Source organism: Clinocottus analis, unplaced genomic scaffold, assembly GCF_023055335.1.
Source record: "Clinocottus analis isolate CAN_PGR_092001 unplaced genomic scaffold, fCliAna1.0.p SCAF_3, whole genome shotgun sequence".
Lineage (NCBI taxonomy): Eukaryota > Metazoa > Chordata > Actinopteri > Perciformes > Cottidae > Clinocottus > Clinocottus analis.
The window spans coordinates 18,835,838-18,855,761 of record NW_027176042.1 but is presented as its reverse complement, the minus strand read 5'-3'; the positions used below and the strand labels follow the sequence as shown (position 1 = coordinate 18,855,761).

Below are 19,924 nucleotides of genomic sequence, written 5' to 3'. Positions count from 1 at the left end.
GGACAAAAGCAAGAGGAAGCATACCAAATAAAACAAAAGTGACTATTGTAGCAGTTTCTGTGCTGACAGCTTTTGAATCAAGAGCCAGTGTCAGAAGAGGGGCCGTTCCCTTTTTTTTTCCTCTTCAGCCCTCCTTCCTTTCCCTTCCTTTCCTTTCTGATCTGACCCTCACAGTCACCCCCACTACAACCCTCCACCTCCCCCGCCCACACCTTTACCTGAGCCTCGCATTTCCCAAGGGGCATTAAACTCACTGGCCCTGTTTGATTTAGGCAGGTCGGGTGTCAGTGTTCGCTACAAGCCCATGGTGAACCATGAATAATGGATCTGCCACGGGTCTGAGTCCCCCTGGGACTCCCAGCTGCCCCCTCCCCTTCCTCTTGCTGTGACTGGAATACTCTATGTCCCATTAACAACCAATGATTTATAAAGGATTCACACTGCAAATGTACAAGAAACAGGATATGTTGCTAATAGAATACAGATACTGGAGCCATGCATTCAATTTATATGTTTGTTATCATTGACAAAAAATGAGAACATGCAACAAATATTGCTTTGAAGGCCATGAGACATATGGCTTTGTTGAAGGAAGCGAAGAAGAAACTTGTTTCTCTCTTATGGTAAAGATCTGGGGCGCTGGGCTTCAAAGAATAACCAACAGATATAAGAGCATTTGGTGTTCTAATTTAGCAAGTATGTCATTAAACATTTTGTTGGAAATGCCTTTTTGCCCTACAAGTTATAAAAAAAGTGGTTGCATGAAGGATTTCAAGACTTCCAGCTTGTCTGTTATTCAGGTCATAGAACTCAAAGTCCCGCCTCAAGCTTCTTAAAGTCCCTGTAGCTTGTTTACATAATCGTTTGTTGATCCTGTTCCTCAACGTTTTGTAGTTTCCTGAACATATGTGTGAGGGTCTGCATTTAAATTGCATCTTTGTAATTGTATTATTCATAATGAAGCACAGATTCATCTGCAGGAACGTGGGGTTGTAAATTACAGTGTAGGTGTATGATGGAGAGTACCTCTGACATCTCCTTATACATTAGGGAAAAAATCATATCTCCATACTTGTGTTACAGCAGTAGCCATCTGGGATTACAATAAAGTTGGAATGTAGGCATATAAATGCATCACTTACAAAATACCTTCTTTTTGCTCAACCTCATCATTGACAGAAATGTTTATGATGGTTTGAAACGACTTGCACTAATCCGCTGCAGCTATTGCCGCCTGCAGGTGACATTTACTGTGAACTCCACTTCGTCATTTCAGCTCAACCTATACCTTACCCTCTTTTTCATTAGTCTGCCACCCCAATCTCTGATATGTAGAAACACAACTAGAACAAACTAGAATAGAGTTACTCCAACACACTGCAGCAGAAAACGGCCTTTTCCTTCTAGCTGCAAAACTAGCACAACATAAATCTATATTTCTTATTTCCACAGATGAAGATGAAGGGGAGACGTGTTCATCTTTAGTATGCGCTCGGCTTCGTACAATTGTGCAGCCAAGAAAGTTAAGATAGAAGACAGAAAGGCTGCAAACAAAAACTCACACATTTACAAAAAAGCAGGTAACAAAGCACACCAGATCATGAGCCCATATAACTCTGAGGTTCTGTCTCGCTCACAATGGTGAGCATATCACAATGACTATAACATGTGCAAGCATCTGTCAGACTAACAAACCAGTCGCTGTGGACATCAAAACATTTCAGGCATCACATAAACCCAAGGGCACAGACGCACACAGAGACCGTCATTGTCTTTGAAGCAAGCATTCTCACAAACACACACAAAAATACAGAGTTGAGAATCCATTACTAACACTTTACATTAAGCTTGCGATGCCATGTAATCCCCCTTAAGTATGCAGGTAGGAGGGTAACTACCTGTCTGTCAAATCTCAGCCCAGCTAGTAACAGTGAAAAGGAAAAGTTTAGGGAAATGGGTCTATTTCGTTGTAAAAACATTAAGAAGCAAAAGCTGGATTTGCACACCTTCAGCAGCTCGCGTGACTTAGCAGTGCTAATGCTAATTAAGTCTGTGTTAACGTACTCTGCTAATGTTATCGCTTTGTGTGTAAGGAGGATCACTATTTAACAACATTTAACCATGGCTAGTTCTACATTTTCAAGACCAGCCTGAAAATAAAGGGGAAGCTGAAACGACTGCATGGCAGATTGTTGTCAAACCCCGGTGGTCGATAGACAGGACTTAACGAAGGGTCAATTCAGACAAATAGGCTCCTTGAAGTCTACGCAAGTCAGAGCAGGTAGTCAATACAATTTGGAATTCAGTCAATTCAAGAGGGGGGTTTTTACTTCTAATTCAAAATAATCTTTTTTCAAAAGGCCAAAGACCTGGTACACACTATTCCATTTAAAGGCATCTTATATGTCAACCATAAATAGCATTATAAAGCTGGCACAGGAGAAGCCAACATTAGCAGGTAAAAGGTAAAACTAACACATACATGGGAAACACATGATGGAACAAGAAGGAACTGGGAGTCCAGACCATTTTCTCTATTAAAAACAACAGCATAGTGTGTGCTGTGAGCATTCAATTGCTATACAATTGCTGTACTTTCCAACCAGAAGGGCAATGAGTTGAGAAGCCTATAGTATGAGATTCAGCAGGGATATGTGTTAGCTCTGCTTTTCTAAATAATAAACAATTAAAAAACGGATTAGCTAAATGTTGGAAGAAAAACTTATGTACGCTTAATCAGTGATTGTTTCACTGTTATATTAAGACTTCTCATCTTACTGTCTCTCTTTAATATTACACAAAAACGTGGCATGTCTCCTGATAGCCATAAGACAGGGGAATATGTATGTCTCTGTCTGAAAGAAGGTGCAATCGGTGTATTGATAACCTTATGCTATTTAAGTAGGTAGTGCTTCGCTCATTCTTTGAGCACACTTGGATATGCAATTAGTAAAGTAACACATTTTGTCTCTGTCTCTGCTCCTTCTTTGAAGAATAAATGTACTTTTACTCCAAGGTGTCGAGTGAATTTTTCTAACACTGAATATATACCCATGCAACATGTTTGCTAATAAATGCCATGAAGATATTACAGCAGTATGGCTGCATTGATATACAATGTAATGGGATGAACTGCAGACTGAACGGTTGAAAAAACTTGATCGACGTCGATGAAAAAGGGGGCTGGACATCTGATAACTGACAGGCTCGTTAGTAACCTTGCTTTTCCATTTCTGTCTTTTCAATGTCCTAATTGGCTGGATAAGCAAACTGACTGGCTGAAAAAGTGAGTGGCTAGGTGTCAAATGAGCTGCTGTAAGATTGTGGGGCATGCTAAACTACAACTTGTCACGAGAAATGAAAGCCAGACAGTTAATGTTGAAGTGCCAAATGTTCTTATCAATACAAGCTAAAAGAGCTCCAAGCATAATTGCCCTGTTTATCAGTTCTATTACAGGCCTTCCAGAGGCGTCAAGCGAGGGCAATAAATACACAGGTTCTGTGGCGTTACTGTGCAATATCCCATCGCACTTGATAGATCTCTAATAAACAGTGCATCCCTCACAAACAAAGAATTATGCTATCTATTCCGATGCCTTCTGGAGTGTAACGTCTCCTATACCAAAGCAATCATCAGGAGGGCCTGATACACGCCGCTGTCATAATTATAATTTACACCTTTTTAGTGGTTGAAGGTTAGTTTCACTGCTATATTCAACATAAATGTGTTAGAAATTACAAGTATCTATTCATTTGCACGTGATAGAAAACTACATGAATTATTAAATAAAATGTGAAATATTTGCAATTCTGTGTGTAATTGATTTTTTGGGTGAAAAGTCAACATTGCTTACTTCAAATACAACATTTTAGCAAATCAATTAATGCAAGAATAGCAACAGATACTGATTCAATATTCAATATTTACACGAGCATGTCATTGTTTCATGCTAATCCCGCTGGTAAACTAAATCGCGGGGCTGCAACAAAAACTTCGCACAAGACTTTTCAACAATGATATGGCCCATAAAAACTAATGAAGGTGAAACTGTCTTTCCAAAAATATGTCTGCGCCAGTAATATAAATGTGGTTGCACCACAGGACAGAAAAACACAAAGTGTGTCACTGTCATGTGGAAACAAAAAAAGCACCATACAATGTCTCACTCTGTGACAGATGCTCACCAGAGCAAGTCCAGCATACAACACATATGTGGCTTAGCATTCAGTTTTTACTTTCTGCATTTATTGCGGCAGAAAGTGGCCTTTGACCTACAAAATATTGCTAATATGTTAGCTCGCTAGAAGCAGAAGTTAATATAGCTAATCAAGCTAATCAAGACACAGCTGGCTTGCTGAGGAGTGAAGCAATGTGTAAATGTTCTGCTTTGAATCTCTTGTTGTGCACTTGAGTCTCTACTAAGTGTCTAGAATAAAATGACAGTATTAGTCCATGGCATGTGGTTGATAAGCTAACTTTAGCTAGTTTAAGTTTGGCTTCTGATTGTAGTTAGTGAGCAAAACTTACTTTGACAGACTAACTGAACCAAGTCGTGTCATTTCTTAAACAATACATTACAACAGGCTATTGTGTTTTTACATTTCATGAACACAGAAACATTATGATGTAATTGGGCTAACTGTTGCGCATTTCGACAAAGATGACAGCTAAGCCCAACAAAGCCATAAAAACTAGACATGTAACCTTAATGTAAACCTGAGAACAGACATGACTTTAAGCAGAAATGGAATGATGTTAAGCTATTTCTCTGTCAACACTGGGATGTTTGCCAACAAAGTCACGTGAACCAGACAACAAAAAGGTTGCACTCACGATACCCGTGAATTCATCTGACTGTGAACTGTTTGCGTGAGATATGCGTTGCATAATTTGTTCAGTTGTACCTGGCAACCCATTCTGGAGCATGCGTCGTCAAACAATCCCGCGATTGTGCTCGCTCAGCTCTGCAGTCCACACATTGAAAATGGAAACACAGGAGAGCCAGCGGTGCTCAAGCCCCTGCCCGAGAAAGTCTGCAATTTTCTCAGCCCAAGATCGACACTGTCACCATCACTTTAAGCTTTTGCTGAAGCACACTCTTTGATGCTTACAAACACGCAAAGGGAAATTGAATGAGCCTGAGTCCGACCCGAGCTTGGTCTGAAAAAAAAAAAACTCTCGAGGCTTAGAGACCTAGTCACTCACTTACTCACGTTTGCCGCGTTGGTTGCACTTAACCTTCTGTGATGTAAAGTTGAAACGTTGGCTTTTGATGATTTTTGCACATTCAGGTCTAAATTGATTTTCCTTTCACATTTTATTCATTCTATTCACAGCCTCATGCTGGCAGGTATATTTTTTTGTTTCTTTTTTTCCTCCTGTTTTTTTTTTTTTTTTTTTTTTTACAGAAACACAGATCTGAGCAATATCTGTGAGCAATGTTTTGGACTTTTTTTTTTATTTAAGAAAAGAAAAAAAAAGCTTTGAGCCTCTCGCTGGTCTATAACTTGCTCCTGCCAAGGTCTTTCTTTTGTCCTGCGATAAAGTAAAACATTGCAGAGGATAAACTTATTTTGACATTGAGTGTCATTCTAGGAGTAAATTAGGAAGTAGAGGGAAAATATCTTTGAAACCGAGAGCTCAGTGATTGAAAAGAGAGCAGATGATAAAGTGAAGAGGACCACGGCTGCGATTAATATCATTTGCCGGTAAATCCAGGTTTCGCTGCTTTTCCAATCATAGATGAAGCTCGGAGCCAAAGCGGTGCTGCGAACTGGGACGGCTTCAAAATCCCCAAGCTCAGAAGTATTGTTAAGTCTCTTGGGTATTATCTTACAAAGCCCATTATGCTGCGGAAACAAAGAGGAGACACAAGCTCATGACTGTAACTCCAGTGTGCAAGTAAATATACACACACACATACACACACACACCACACACACACACACACACCGACACATGCACGCATAGCACTTTAATCTTTACAAAGATACGTATCATCAGTACAAATCCCGGTGTGTCCCAGGATTACTGATATGTGTGCATGCAGCTGCGCACCATTAAAAACAGATGTGACATCTTCATATCAGAAATTCTCTGAGACAGATAATGTGAGTACAGCAAATTCAGCAATGTGTAAACAATGCATTAAAACGCCCCAACACTTACAGCACATAACCCATTGAAGCTTGTAATTTCTTGTGGATGTTCAGTGAATTAAGTCAGTCGAGTCATCATCACTGGTGCTGTCGGAGGCATATGCACTTGCTCATTTGGATGCGTGCGTGGTCTCCCATAATTTTGGTAAATGAGCTCTCATGTTGCAGTATAAATACATGCACTGTGAACAAAATTGCAGATCGCACTGCTGTTCTGAAATTAAGAATGAACTGCTAGTTACAGGCACAGTAAGAAAGAAGTCACTCAATTCTCTAATTTCCAGCCGACCGCCATCCAGTTCAAAAGGCCATTTGAGTATGACGCATACATTATTTACTCCATCAACTCTATAGTGTTTCAAATAACTGGTGTGTTCAAATTACCTTATATAAATACAGTTGAATTAGAATGCACTGTATGTGGAGTACTACAAACTACTGAGGCTGGGTTGTTCCCAGTAGGGGAGTACATTTCTGCTCAAAATGACACCACCCCGGCAACTAGTCAAAGATATTTTAAATCAAACTGCCATGAATCTTCATCTAAAAGCTCAACTTATCTATGTTTTAGAGTCTAGTGTACATGTGAAAAGAGCCTCAGCTCACTGGAGAGGGAACTTTCTAGACCGTCTTGGCAGATGTGCTTTGTAACCTTACTAACTTTTGTTGGCTGAGCCTCTGAGAGATTTAAGTTTTTTTTTGTAGGATTGCAAATCTGGGAAGGAACATACTCTTGAGGGTGTCAAGCCGCACGTGATCCAATCGGAGGCCGATATTGTTGTCAGTCTTTTCTTCCTCTCTGGGTTGCTTCTATAGCTTCTACGAATTAAAGTGCTGATGCACAGTTACGGGGCTAAGACCTTGTGGCTCACGGTGTCTTTTCATTTTCATTTTTTGGTAAGTTTATTGTTGCACATTCGCAGCCAACCTGCAAAGTTAGCACAAGTTATCTTACTACCAAACATTACCCCTCAGTTGAATATAATCAAATAAAACACACCATACAAAGTATTCTTTCTCATGTTGATTAGGTTTGTGTGATGGTTTTAAATACTTTTTGCCCTTCTATAATTCCATAATTGTACGGATGGTCTTTATTGCACATTTTTGAAAAGGAGACCATTTTTAGACAAGCTAAGTTGAGACAAAGTACAGGAAAGTAAAACAAAAAACTACTCCTGTGTATTACTCCCCAGAGCTAATGTTGGTGTTTGCACTTCTCTGGTGTTATACATTGAAATGTGAAATGTTCTTTCAATCAAAAATTGGGTTTGTATCATGCTTTTTTGACTAATATATTCCTAAACTCCCCATAATTTTTGCTTGGTGACAGGAATGCCAAATAAGAAATATCAGTTTACTTCTACTATCGCTATTATTTAAACCAGCATTCAGCATGATGCATTAGTGTTATCATTTTAAATTGCAACAGGTGTGATTCACATTTCCATAAATTTTACTTTCATAGAACATCGTAGACTGAGCAAAATTAGCTCAACTAATAGAGACAATACCTGTACTATAATGAGTTTAATCTATTCCTTATTATAAACATGAATATCCCATTGCATTTTGTTGAATACTAATTTATCATTCTGCTCACATGTTCTTGAAATCTCCTTTGATAGGATAACGTCCATGATTAAGTGAATAGCAGTTCAGTTCATAACTATATGAGATGATGAACAACATTTGACAGCATAATCAACGACACAGATGACTTACAACACAAGACATACGACCCTATTTCATCAAATGGCGACACTGTCAATATCAATATAGAATTCACATAAATGCCACATGTGTCATAAAAAAGGTAATTTCTCATTTATACCAGCTCTTCCTTCATTAACCTCTAATGGGTACAGCCATTACAAATGTTCACACATGTTTATATACATTTTGCTTCGCGAAATAGCATAACAAATGACATGCATGATGTATAAAAGCAGTCATAATATGATGTTATTCGAACTCGCTAAAAAAATCTAAAAAATCTAAATATTTTGTATATACTTATGTGTATATTTGGGGCATACTCTGAGTTAACGATTAAAATATACATTTTGGTTGGAACTTGAATTTGCCAAAATAGCCAAAACAAACAGGACAATCATTGTAGTATTGCTGTAGGAAATCTATCAAAATGACCGTTGATTGTACCGTTAAAAAGACAACAAATATCACTGTAATCAACCTGTGGGACTAATACATGTGGTTACTGTATTATCATCACATTGCAAGTTGGTTGAAATAGTGATCAATCATTTTGACATTTATGAACATGCTCACTGAGAACTAATGGTTGGTATTCATTAAAATGTTAACATTGCTGTTACATTTCTGTATTTCATTTTGTCTGTGAAGAGCTCATTTACTTTGTAAAAAGAACCCTTCTGCAAGTACACACACAGAGCTGGAAAGACCTTTGCATTTTTAGTTGGAAAAAACCTGAAGAAGGAGGAAAAGCTGCACTGCTTAGGTGGGAGAAGGAAGTATGAGCCATGCTCTTTCACTAGAGCTTAAATTGGACAGTGGAATAAACCTTAATATGTCATCACTATGACTCAACATGGCACCACAGTGGTTATTAAGCAGACAAATGATGGTCTGGGAGCAGCGCTTGGGCTGTTAGAAATGTTACAGGTTGTTCCAAAAGACCAAAAGAACCAAGAGAAAGAAGTACAACCATCCTCCATCCATTCAGCCATTTCACATTCAGGTTGTACTCGAGCGTATCCCAGCATGCATTAGGCTACCAGATGAAAACAGAAAAACACGATGTGAACTTCACAGTTTCCTCCATCTAACCTGGATGTCTTTGGACATGTGGAAAGCAAATAGAGCACAAGTAGGAAACCCACAAGGAGAGACATGTAAACTCAAACAAAAAATAATCAGGAACCCACGCATTTGTGTGAATGTGAGACTCTCTGTCGCGTCCCTCTGGCTAGCTAATGCCAGCCGCCTGCACTGCGCTCATACTGTGGTTACAGCTGATAAACCCATACCGACCATCGGAGTTGTCGCTGAGTATAACACTATTAGCTCTGCCAGCACTGTTGCCGTGTTCCTGTTGTTGGCTCTGATATCAATGTACATTTTCTTTATTGTAAAATCCACTGAAAATAGCAATCATTTGTGTTTTCGTTACTGTTATATATCGAAATACTTGGCGAGTCTTCTTCACGGAGTTCCGCTATTTTTACATTGCTATTTTTCTACAGTAAACCAAACACTGGCGTTAGATCAGGTCATTTGCATTTTGGGATGCCACGGTAGTTCTCCTACACTGCAGATTGCAACCAAGTTTCACCGCTATGCCACTAGATCCAACGCACTGGCCCTTAAACCCAGACCAACATCTTTCCCTTAACGCCAGTTTTGCTTGAATCAACGACGTTAACCACACGTTTGAAACTGCAACTGTGCGTCCGCGGGTGATGATTTGGAAATGAGAACAACCTGGTGAACGACACTCAAAAAGCTGAAAATACATGACACGGCATGCAAAATGTGATCACATTGTGAGAATTGAAAAAGAATTTTGAAGCACTATGAAACAGAGCGAGACTGAGTGCACAGGAGAAGAGAGTGAGACAAACAGAGCCTGACACATACTGCAGTGTTGTTATAGAACAGGTAACTATGGACACAATTACAAATGTAGGAGCTGAACATTTTAACTGAGAGCCGATGACTGAATCAAGGTTACAGTATCAGGCCAAGTGTGTGTACACATCCACGTTGCTCTATCGTCGTACATATGTACATATTATGCACAATAAACAAAATCAATATAAAAAAAGACAACAGAGTAGTCAGAGTAGTAAAGTAGGAGAGAAAGCAGTACCTAGGCGGCCATCTTGCATAGACACAATAACCAATTACAGTCTCCTGAATGCAAAGACTGACAAAATGTTTTACAATACACATCAATTCCCATAAATTGTATTTAATTTTCATGACATTTCAGCCAGCTCGTGTAGCATTGATTGTTCACATCACTCCAGACACCAAAAGTGCACACAGTACAATTAGAGCATTGAGATATTATTGAATAAGTGATATTAAGTTTAATACAAGTTCCTCATTGTCTGCTTCTAAGGGAGCCATGAGGATTATGTCAAAGTTTCACAGCTTTTTCTCATACCATCTTGGGGACATGTCTGGGGAATATTATTGAATGCTGTTCCATTATGAGGTATTATGGAGATTATGCCTATCCTATTGAAAGAAAGAAAAAATGAGTTAGAACTTTGCATTATCAGCTATTTGTCTGGGCTGTTCAACTGAAGGCGTTGTTGTCCAGCACAGACAGCTGAATGGATGGATTCCTGACCATAATCTGTGATGTAAGGTGATAACTCAAGCAGCCTGACCCCAGTGCATGTTGGTACCATCGCACAGTGAAGCCTGAAGGCCTGGGGCAGAGCAAAGATGTCTATAAAGAACTATACGTTATTATAAAGGCATATTGATGACCTTGGATAAATGGCTTGAATAAATGTATGCCTTCTAAAGACAGCGATCAGGATCTATTTGAAGCAAAGCTAGTATAGAGTTCAAATTGGTTGGCCGGCGCATGCTTATGCTAAAGTTCCCAAATCTCTACCCAAGCAGCAAATGTTTTCACGAGGGAATACACTTTTGAATGTTTTAACACGGAGGCACGCTGTGTTACTCGAAATGTGTATTTGTGTTTGCACATGCATGCTCATGCACAAATCTATGTAAATGTTTGTGTGTCTGCTTTTCTTTTAAGCTTGTGTGTGCATCCTTTGCCCAGCAAAAGCTAATACTGACTATGCCCAAGAGTGTGTTCTTAATACATAATTCAGCAAACACATGAAAACTTTAACATTTTGATCGTTTTTCGTGTTTGCGTATGTTTGCTGGTGGGTGGCAGTGAGAGGCAAGATAATTAACGAGTGTCTTATGAAAATCATCCATGCACTCATACCTAAACTATTCAATCACGTGTCATCTTCGCACAGAAGAAAATTGAAATTCACAATTAAACGTGTAATTCTTGGATCACATCACGAGGCCGTCGTTTCTTGATGGCTGACTGAGATTTGCTCGAATGACTCAGAATCACATTAACAACAATTATTTCAACTTGTCTTTTTCATTAGGCTTCTGCAAGGTGGCAACAGCAACACGCTGGTGATCACAAGGAGTCTCTTAGGGGGCTGTAATAAGAGTTACTACTTTGCCTGGAGGAAGTGATGTCCATGCAAATTATAGATTATAACAGTGCAAGAGTTAGCATAATATTGCAACTATATGGGAGTTATACATTATGCAAATACGTTGTATAATGAAACCAATACTCTTCCTCATTTCCCATTTTCAAAGCTGCAAAGCAGAGTGAAATAGCAACAATGCAGACAATAAAGCAATTGTCATGGTTGCCATATTATGACATTTATATTAATGACTCGATCCTGTAACAACTGGTTTATGCGACAATACACAATAATACAAATAGTACCGATAATATTTCACTTTACATCAACATTACGGCTTCTATAAATTGCTCTCCAAGACAAAGAAAATATTACTATGTTATTGCAATCAATCATTATACTAGAACTATTCATTAGACACATGATTAAAGTGCTGCCAAAGTGAAATGAGAGTGAAAGAGCAAGAGAGAGAGGGAAAGAGATAGAGAAAGAAAAATAAAATTATCCAAAGCCTGTATAAGCCGCTCGAAGGAGCAAACTGTCTGTTGCTAGGCTGCGTTAACAGACACTGAGTAAAAAGCTTTTGAGTGTAATTTTGACTAAATCCTGTACTGACTTTTGCGCATCATCCATTGTCTTACACGTTTATTTCGACTCAGGGTCACAAGGTGCTGGAGCCTGTCCCAGCCTAGATTGTACAGAAGGCTGGAAAATGCCCTTGACAAGTTGCCAGTTCACAGATGGACTGACATGGATAGGCGCCCGCTCGTGCTCACGTACACATCTGTGGACATTCTGTAGTCTCTAATCAACCTAACATGCATGCATTTGACCCATGGCAGGTAACTGGGGCAGCTGGAGGAAACCCAGGAGTATAGATTCCTCTTGCTCTCGGCACCAGTTCTAAATACTGAGCCACAATTGTCCTTCATGATTGTGAAACAACTGCTCAAATGTGGAACATACAAACACTGTTTGGAATAGAAAAAGCTTCATTGTACTGTTGAAGATCCGCCGTTCACGTCTGCCACTTTAAACAATTCAGCTTGGAACCTAATGAACCAAATGAACTCATTAAATAGGCTTATTTTATTAATGAAGTGTTGCACGGGTTAGTTCGCGAGCCATCTCGACTATAAAGAGGGATTTGCCTCCTCTACAGAGCACCTGACTCACTTCGGAGGTCTTTGAAACTGACGGCCCATCATAAATCTAATTTCAGGGACACTCATTGTCAATGAGCATCTTTAGCCTGCAAAAATGTCACCTTACACCGCCAGTAGATAATCAGATATGAGACGAGAGCTGAAAAAAACATGAGCTTCCCCTGTCAAACTGAATAATCCTCATATTTACTAGCATTCACTTAAAAAACAGGATATCAGCTACCATTGAGTGTCGTTGATTATCATTAAAATGACCCCAACTCTTCCTCTTGCGTGCATGAATCTGAGAAGAGCGAACAAAAAAAAAACATATCTAATGCTTTGTATCTCTTGCAAAACAAACAAAAAATCCCCTCATGGCTGTGGCCAGGTGCGTGCCCGCGAGTGTGCACGAGCATCAGAACCAGAAACCGTTTATCACCAGGTATGTTTCACATGCGAGGATTTTGTCTTGTGTGTGTGTGTGTGTGTGGGGTGAAACACGGCGTGCATGCGTGTGTGACTCAACACATCAAATATTTCAGCCGAAAAAATGTGGATGACTTTCCCTACCTTGGCAGCCTTCATCCCTCCAAAGCCGACACTGATGCAGAAATACACCAGCGCATAAGCTCTGCCAGTGGGGTTATGCCAGACTCCGAGGAAGAGTCTTTGTGAACCGTGACATCCAGGTGAAGAACTGCCTGTTTACAAAGCAGTTGTTCTTCCCACTCCAGTGCAAGAGGCACAAACCTAGAACGGCAGACCAGCTACCGAAGGCAGATTGACTACCTGGGATCCATCACTAGAGATGGAATCCTGCCTCCAGGAAACTATGCATGAGGTGGTGAGACACAGGAACGAACAACAGCACCAGCGGAGCACGAAGTATCTTTCATCAACCATCAACGGGTGTACAGCGCATCAGGTCCATGTTCATCTTTGCAATGGCTTCGCATATCTTGTTATTCTCAGCTGTGTACAAAGTCGCAGCTTTCTGAACCACAGGAAAAGTTCAAAAGAACTCGGATCAGGATTTAAAAACACCATCAACTATGTACATAATGTATGTTTGTCCTCTGATCTTTAATCACTGCCGTGTTCATCGGCCATGCAAAGAAGGAATGAAGTGAAAATCATAATGCTGTCAAGAATCTGGATGTCAATGTTTATTTTTTATATATAGTTTTTTTTTTATTTTTCATTTCAGTGCAGCACGGTATATCTACGATACCCCCAAAAATTGCCATTTCTCAGCAATGCATTAGTCTGCTTACATGTCCATACTTTAATCCTCTGAAGAGTCCTTTGATTTGTTGAATTTACTGTCGATTGAAAGCAGGCATTCAGATTTTGTTTGAACTTTACTTTGTTGGCTTCAAATGGCTGAAGAGGACAATCTCATATTTTTCTCCATCATAAGGAAAACTTGCTCATTTCTTCCACTTTCAGCTTATTTCTTTGTCTGGTTGTTTGGGTTGGGAATGTCTTGTAACCAATTAAAAAGGGAAACTAACCAGTTCAAGGTCATCACTGTTTTCTTGCTATGAAAAAAAAAGATAAAACTACTTTCAAATGTAAATACAAAATCATCATTATCCCGATACGAGGGTCCAAGGAAAGAAAATGTTGTCTGTTCTACCGGCAAATGGGATTTGTGATATTTGGTCTTACAAATTACATGTAATTTAATTAAATTTAACTGGCTAAATGGATAAAAGGAAGTTACAGAATTTGTAATTTGTGGTTTTTGAGTTTGATGAAAATCTCACTCTATCCTGAGCAGAAATGACAATTGGCTTAGAGTAAACACTGGAAGCAGGAGGAAACAGCTGGCCATAGCCCTAAAACAAAGTAAGAAAAATCTGCTGACCAACATCTGCAGACTTTTCCCACAAACAAGTTACAGGTGTGTGCAGATGATAAGAATTCTATATCATTTGTACATTATTTGACTGCTTAGTTTCTCGCCTGTATTTAGCAGAAAGAGGAATACATCTTCCGTCAGCAAGACAGCCGACACAAAAACATGTGCTACAATTATTTGGGATATGAACGATGACAAAACGTGATGATGATGATGTGAACAGCCTATAGTAGGCCTCAGGAAAGAGTTTCAGCTAGCGTGCTCCAGCTCACAGCGATGTATCCTCTCACACAGCTTCAACAATGACAAAAAAAAAACTGCATTAGTAACCTGTTTCATCCCAAGTAAAAGCATAAAAAAAAACTACCTGAGTTACCTCAGCAAAGCCACAGTCCTCTAAAATGGTTGGATCAAAGTGTTGCCTGTAACCCTCTCCTTGAAATTAGGTACAAACATGACTGGAAAATCCAGCATGGAGCCTGTCCACAGCCCTCAGCGCTCCATCTCCTCTTCTACCCAGCGATTCCATCACAGAGCTCAAGAGTTAATATGGTTGATTCACTCCCTTCCCGGAGGGGGTAATGAAGTGACTAAGGGCTGACCGTCTCTGACCGGCAACCAGACAGCAGGTGTGAGCAGTCAGGAGTGTGACTGTGGAAATGTGTGTGTGTGTGTGTGTGTTTGAAGGAGAAAGAAAGAGAGAGAGCGATAGAGAGAGAGAGAGAGTATGGCTAAGAAGGAACTAAGCACCTAACCACCGGTCCAGATCAATTAGTTGGCCTAATCGCTCCCCTCTCTGTCAGCCATAAATATCCCCTGGTTTATACCTTTATCTGTCATCTTTACTGCCACAGGACGATCATCCATCAGCCTCTCTTCCTCTCTCTTTTTCTCTGACTGTTTCCTGCTCTCTCTCTCTCTCTCTCTCTCTCTCTCTCTCTCTCTCTCTCTCTCCCTCTCCCTTTTTTTTTCTTGCTCCTCGCGTCTCTCCTTCACAAACTGCATTTATGCTCCAGCTTGGTAAACGGTAATCAATGTCTCACAATGGAGGACTGCTTCATCTAAAGGATTTTTCAGGAGGCCTGTGTGTGTGTGTAGTTGTGTGCATGTGTGTGTGTGTGTGTGTGTGTGTGTGTGTGTGTGTGTGTGTGTGTGTGTGTGTGTGTGTGTGTGTGTGTGTGTGTGTGAAAGAGAGAGAGAGTGCAAAAGAGAGAACTGTTACTGTATGAACACAAAGTTTTGTCGTAAGCTTGCATTGTTGTGTATCTATAATGTGTGGATGTGTGTGTGTGTGTGTGTGTGTGTGTGTGTGTGTGTGTGTGTGTGTTTGTTGAAAGTGTGTGTGTTTGTGTGAAATGTGTGAAAAGGCCTGCCTGGAATTGGCACTGACTCCAGGAGCTCACAGTAATGCATTCACTTTTGGTACATAAATCACAATCAGCTCATTCTGCCATCTGGGTTACTGCTACATGGCCCTTGTAATGTACACCCTGGTTAGACCACCGGCTGAATAAATGAGTCTCGGATACGAAGCAGATACGTTGCTGTAATGGACAGTAAGGCGGCAAACATATTCCTTTTTTTTTTTCTTACTTGCAGATAATATATTATATATCATATTCAGTATCACCTAAAGCAGTTAAGAGATGTGTGTTTTGTACGTGGGCCACTAATACGTGTGTCCAAAAAAGCTGATCTTGCTTTTTTACATTTGTTTTTCAGTGCCTACTGTGACCCCTGTCAAGATGGGTTTAGTAAATAAAAATAAGAAATTGCAGTAACAGGCCTCAATCACCACACTCTGAGGCATTTGCACAATGGTGCAGACATTTTTTTTCTCAGCATGCAGGAGAAATCTAGAAAATACCATAATTAGTGTTAAAAAAGAAAAGAAAAAAAGATTACTGAATACTTGTATTTCTTCTGGAATGGTATGTCTTAGTTATTTTTTGTTACATTGATAACATTGTTTATGAGAATATTGAGAATAACATATGTGTAAAGCAAATTTGCCAACCAATTTTCATCCTCAATTGTAAGCTACAAAAAAAAAAAAATCAATTCTCCAAACACAAGGTCAGTGAAGGTCGTGGACCTCACCCAGAGGTTTCGGCCCTTCTGGTAGATTCCTCTGCAGACCAGCATCTAATTGGAAACTTAAAGCAATCCATTGGCTACATGGGATGAAATGCATTCCTCTCACTTTCTGAAACACCAATTAGCTCGTGATAAGTGATAAACTGAGGCATGCAGGCGGTCTCACAGACACACAGCTCACACACACACACACACACACTCGTGTCCCGATACACACGGTCAAGAATGCCGTCACCCTGAAGGAGAGAATTTGAGCATTTCTAACCTCATCCAAGGTCACCGAGTAATATCCATCTAAAGTGGACCGTAACCCCTACGGTCACACATCGTATTCTGAGATATTGAGCGCATACATACAAGTCTTACTGTGGGGAATAGGTTGCATTTCATTCCGATAGCACAGAACTGAGGTGTCTGCCTCCCTACGAAACAAATAAGAAGTTGGGATGGAATGAATTTCATCAACGTGCATTCATCTATGTATGGCCGCACAGCATCTTTGTGATCCCATGGAAACTAAATCACAAGACAATTAAGCTTTTTTTTTCTAATGAGCTAACATCCGTCTGGCCCACCAGTGGCTGACTGTCTTGTGAGTTAAAAAACGATATGGAAGTAAATTTAAATGCCATGTCTACAAATAGTCTGGGCAGTTGGTCTGAAATAAATTGAAGGCAACAAATCAAAATGAAAGCTTGTGGATTGAGATGGAGAGAAGCATAATTCAAAGGCACAGTAACAGTAAAGCATGTGGCACAACAGTTGGATCATGTCCAGCAAAATGCCTTAAAACAAACAGGATATAAATAGTTGTTGATGCTAATTCGATTTTTGGAAATCCATCTGACCCATGTGAAGATTCAAAATGGTTCAACTAGTAAATGTGAATGACCATAACGTAATGGACGGTGACATGAAAATGTGCCCAGCAAAACAAATGGCTAAAAAAGAAAGAAAGGAGTGACTGTTATTATTTCGACCCGTATTCTCTGTAACGAGACTAACTTTTTAATCCACCACAACTCTGTGAAGGATTATCACAAAGCCGGATAAGCACAGCTCCAATGTATTGTTTCCTTATTCTAAATAACACAGAAACGCTTTAGATTGTAGTAGGATTGCACGTCTGCATCCAGCTATTCAACAACCTCGCTTTTATAGTGCACAGTGGCACACATCCAACTTCCCCCAAATGCATCCTGTTGGCGCATCAAGTGGCCGCAGTCCTCAAAAACGCATCCCACAGTGCGGGAGGTGCGCGTGCACTCCCCTTTAAATTCATGAGGGGAAATCCATTTATGAAAGTATGCCGTGTTGTTGCAAACGTTCGGCCGGCATTCATATCCACACACATGTTAAACTCTTGATTCCAGCTGCACACCTCAAACGCAGGAGTGTTCACATTTTCCAAAGCCATGCCACATGAAATGCACGCGCCCACTACTCCTGCCCATGCAGTCCCACCGTGGACATCCCACTGACACGTCGCTACACAATAAATGCGCCCGACGTAATTATCAGTCCAGACATTTCCCAGTTTGTCGGAAACCATGTCGTACTTCGCCGTGATCTGAACATATGTGCGCGCCCGTTTACAGTCCAAAGCTTTTAATATGATCCGGATCACGAGCAGTCTCGTGCGCAGCGCTCATTGCCGACAACACTTACCCCTCTTCCGTTAATTGTGTTACAAGTGGCAACAAGTTGGGCGGTGATGCTCAGGCTCGAAGTAAAGATTAAAACAAGGTTCAATGAAATGCAAAAAAAAAAGGCACCTCTTCAGACACAAGCACGCACGCACACACACACACACACACACACACACACACACACACACACACACACACACACACACACACACGCGCGCGCGCGCGCGCGCCAAAATCACTGTGAATGCATAAATGCAATTCCCCCTCTGGTGTGGTGCACACACAACTCTCACAGTGCAATGGCGAGAGGCTTTCCTCAAGTCCGGTGGAGTTGTATGCTCCATGACCGCGCCACGGCCCCGTGAACTTTCCCATTCAATTAAAAAAACAACCCCGCAAAAAGTCCTCCCTTTGCAGCCGTGCGGCGGGAACAAATACCTTGTGTGCGTTGATAAGTTGCAGTAGGATGCGGTGACGGCTTCTCAACTTGCCGCTTTCCTCCCGGAATGAAAGGTGTACGATCCTCTGCGTGATACCAACACACACACACAAAAAAACAAAAAAAAACCAGAGGGATGGATAGACACGCTTGCGCGCCCTCGTCTCGCACCGCGCTGCGCGTCTAGAGTCTCCGTGCCGAGGAGCGCAGGGGGAGACGGACGGGTCTAAAGACACTCTCGGAACGGCGTGGTGTGGAAAGCCCCTGGTGGTGATGGAAGGAACCTACAAATGAAGAGGTGGGGGAAGAAGAGCGAGAGAGAGAGAGAGAGAGAGGATGGGAGGGCGTGGGGGCGGGAGGGAGGGGGGGATTCATCGGAGACGCACCAATGGAAAATAAAAAGTAATATCATTTGGTTTTGAGCTCGCTTCTTTGGCACATCGTTTCTTCTAAATAGATCTGTGGCTTCAACCTAAACTACATGTGGGTGATCTGATGATCATACATTAAAGCGACTAAAAAGATATTTAATGGACTTGTTTCTTAGTGGTGAAACATAAACTGCCACAGGCCATTGCTTGTATTGTTATGAATGTGTATGTGTGTGTGTGTGTGTGTGTGTGTGTGTGTGTGTGTGTGTGTGTGTGTGTGTGTGTGTGTGTGTGTCCTTGCATTCCTCCTTGCTATAACTTTACTCCTCAGTCAAGTCTCTAAAACATTTGATTTGTATGTAAATACGTAAGCATTGCTTTCCACCATTGCAATAAGTGAGAGGGACCACCGTGATGTTCTGCTGCAGTGGAGAAAGGAAGTTCACGATTTTTATTACCCGCACGAGTCGAAACAAGGAGAGGCAAGTTTATATGTCATATTCGGAGGCAGCTCAACGTGCTATCGGCTTTAAGAAAGACACAGGTAATGGAAATAGAAACATGTTCCAGACAACAACAAAAAAGAAAAAGGGTGCAATATGAGGAATGGAAGACATGTTTGAGCATAATGGACTCTGATGAAGTCCAGAGGTGCCGATGTATTTTCTTCGGGGGAATTAGAAAAGGTGAAAATGACAAGTGTGCCTGCTACCTTGAAGTGGATCACCTGAGTGTGCCGGTCTGAGGAATAGGCAGTGAGGGACGAGAGACAGTAATGTGACAGAGGGAGAGAGACTGACACAAAGAGAGATTACCCGCCATCACAACCAGCTGGAGTCTCTCAGAGGCTCAGTCAGGAAGGTTACAAGGGTTAGGAAGCTGATGTACCAACAAGGGTTTTAAGGGCCGTCGCACGGAGGCTATTCACGGAGAAGCGAGGAACAGATGAAGTGAGAAAGAGAGAGAGAGAGAGGGAGAGAGAGAGAGAGAGAGAGAGAGAGAGAG

General features: G+C 40.9%; 1 protein-coding gene across 2 annotated transcripts in view; it reads right to left on the bottom strand.

Annotated features, from left to right (window-relative positions):
* The window catches only part of LOC137796433 (cadherin-22), a 152,273-nt gene extending 133,503 nt beyond the window's left edge, over positions 1 to 18,770 (bottom strand). Inside the window, exon 1 of one of the 2 annotated variants that reach the window (XM_068594366.1) lies at positions 18,548 to 18,770. The gene's annotated coding sequence lies outside the window, so the exon portion shown is untranslated. Of the gene's footprint in view, positions 1 to 18,128; positions 18,160 to 18,547 lie in introns of those variants that run through there. The other variant, XM_068594367.1, reaches the window with a different exon arrangement.
* Between the last annotated feature and the right edge of the window lie 1,154 nt (positions 18,771 to 19,924).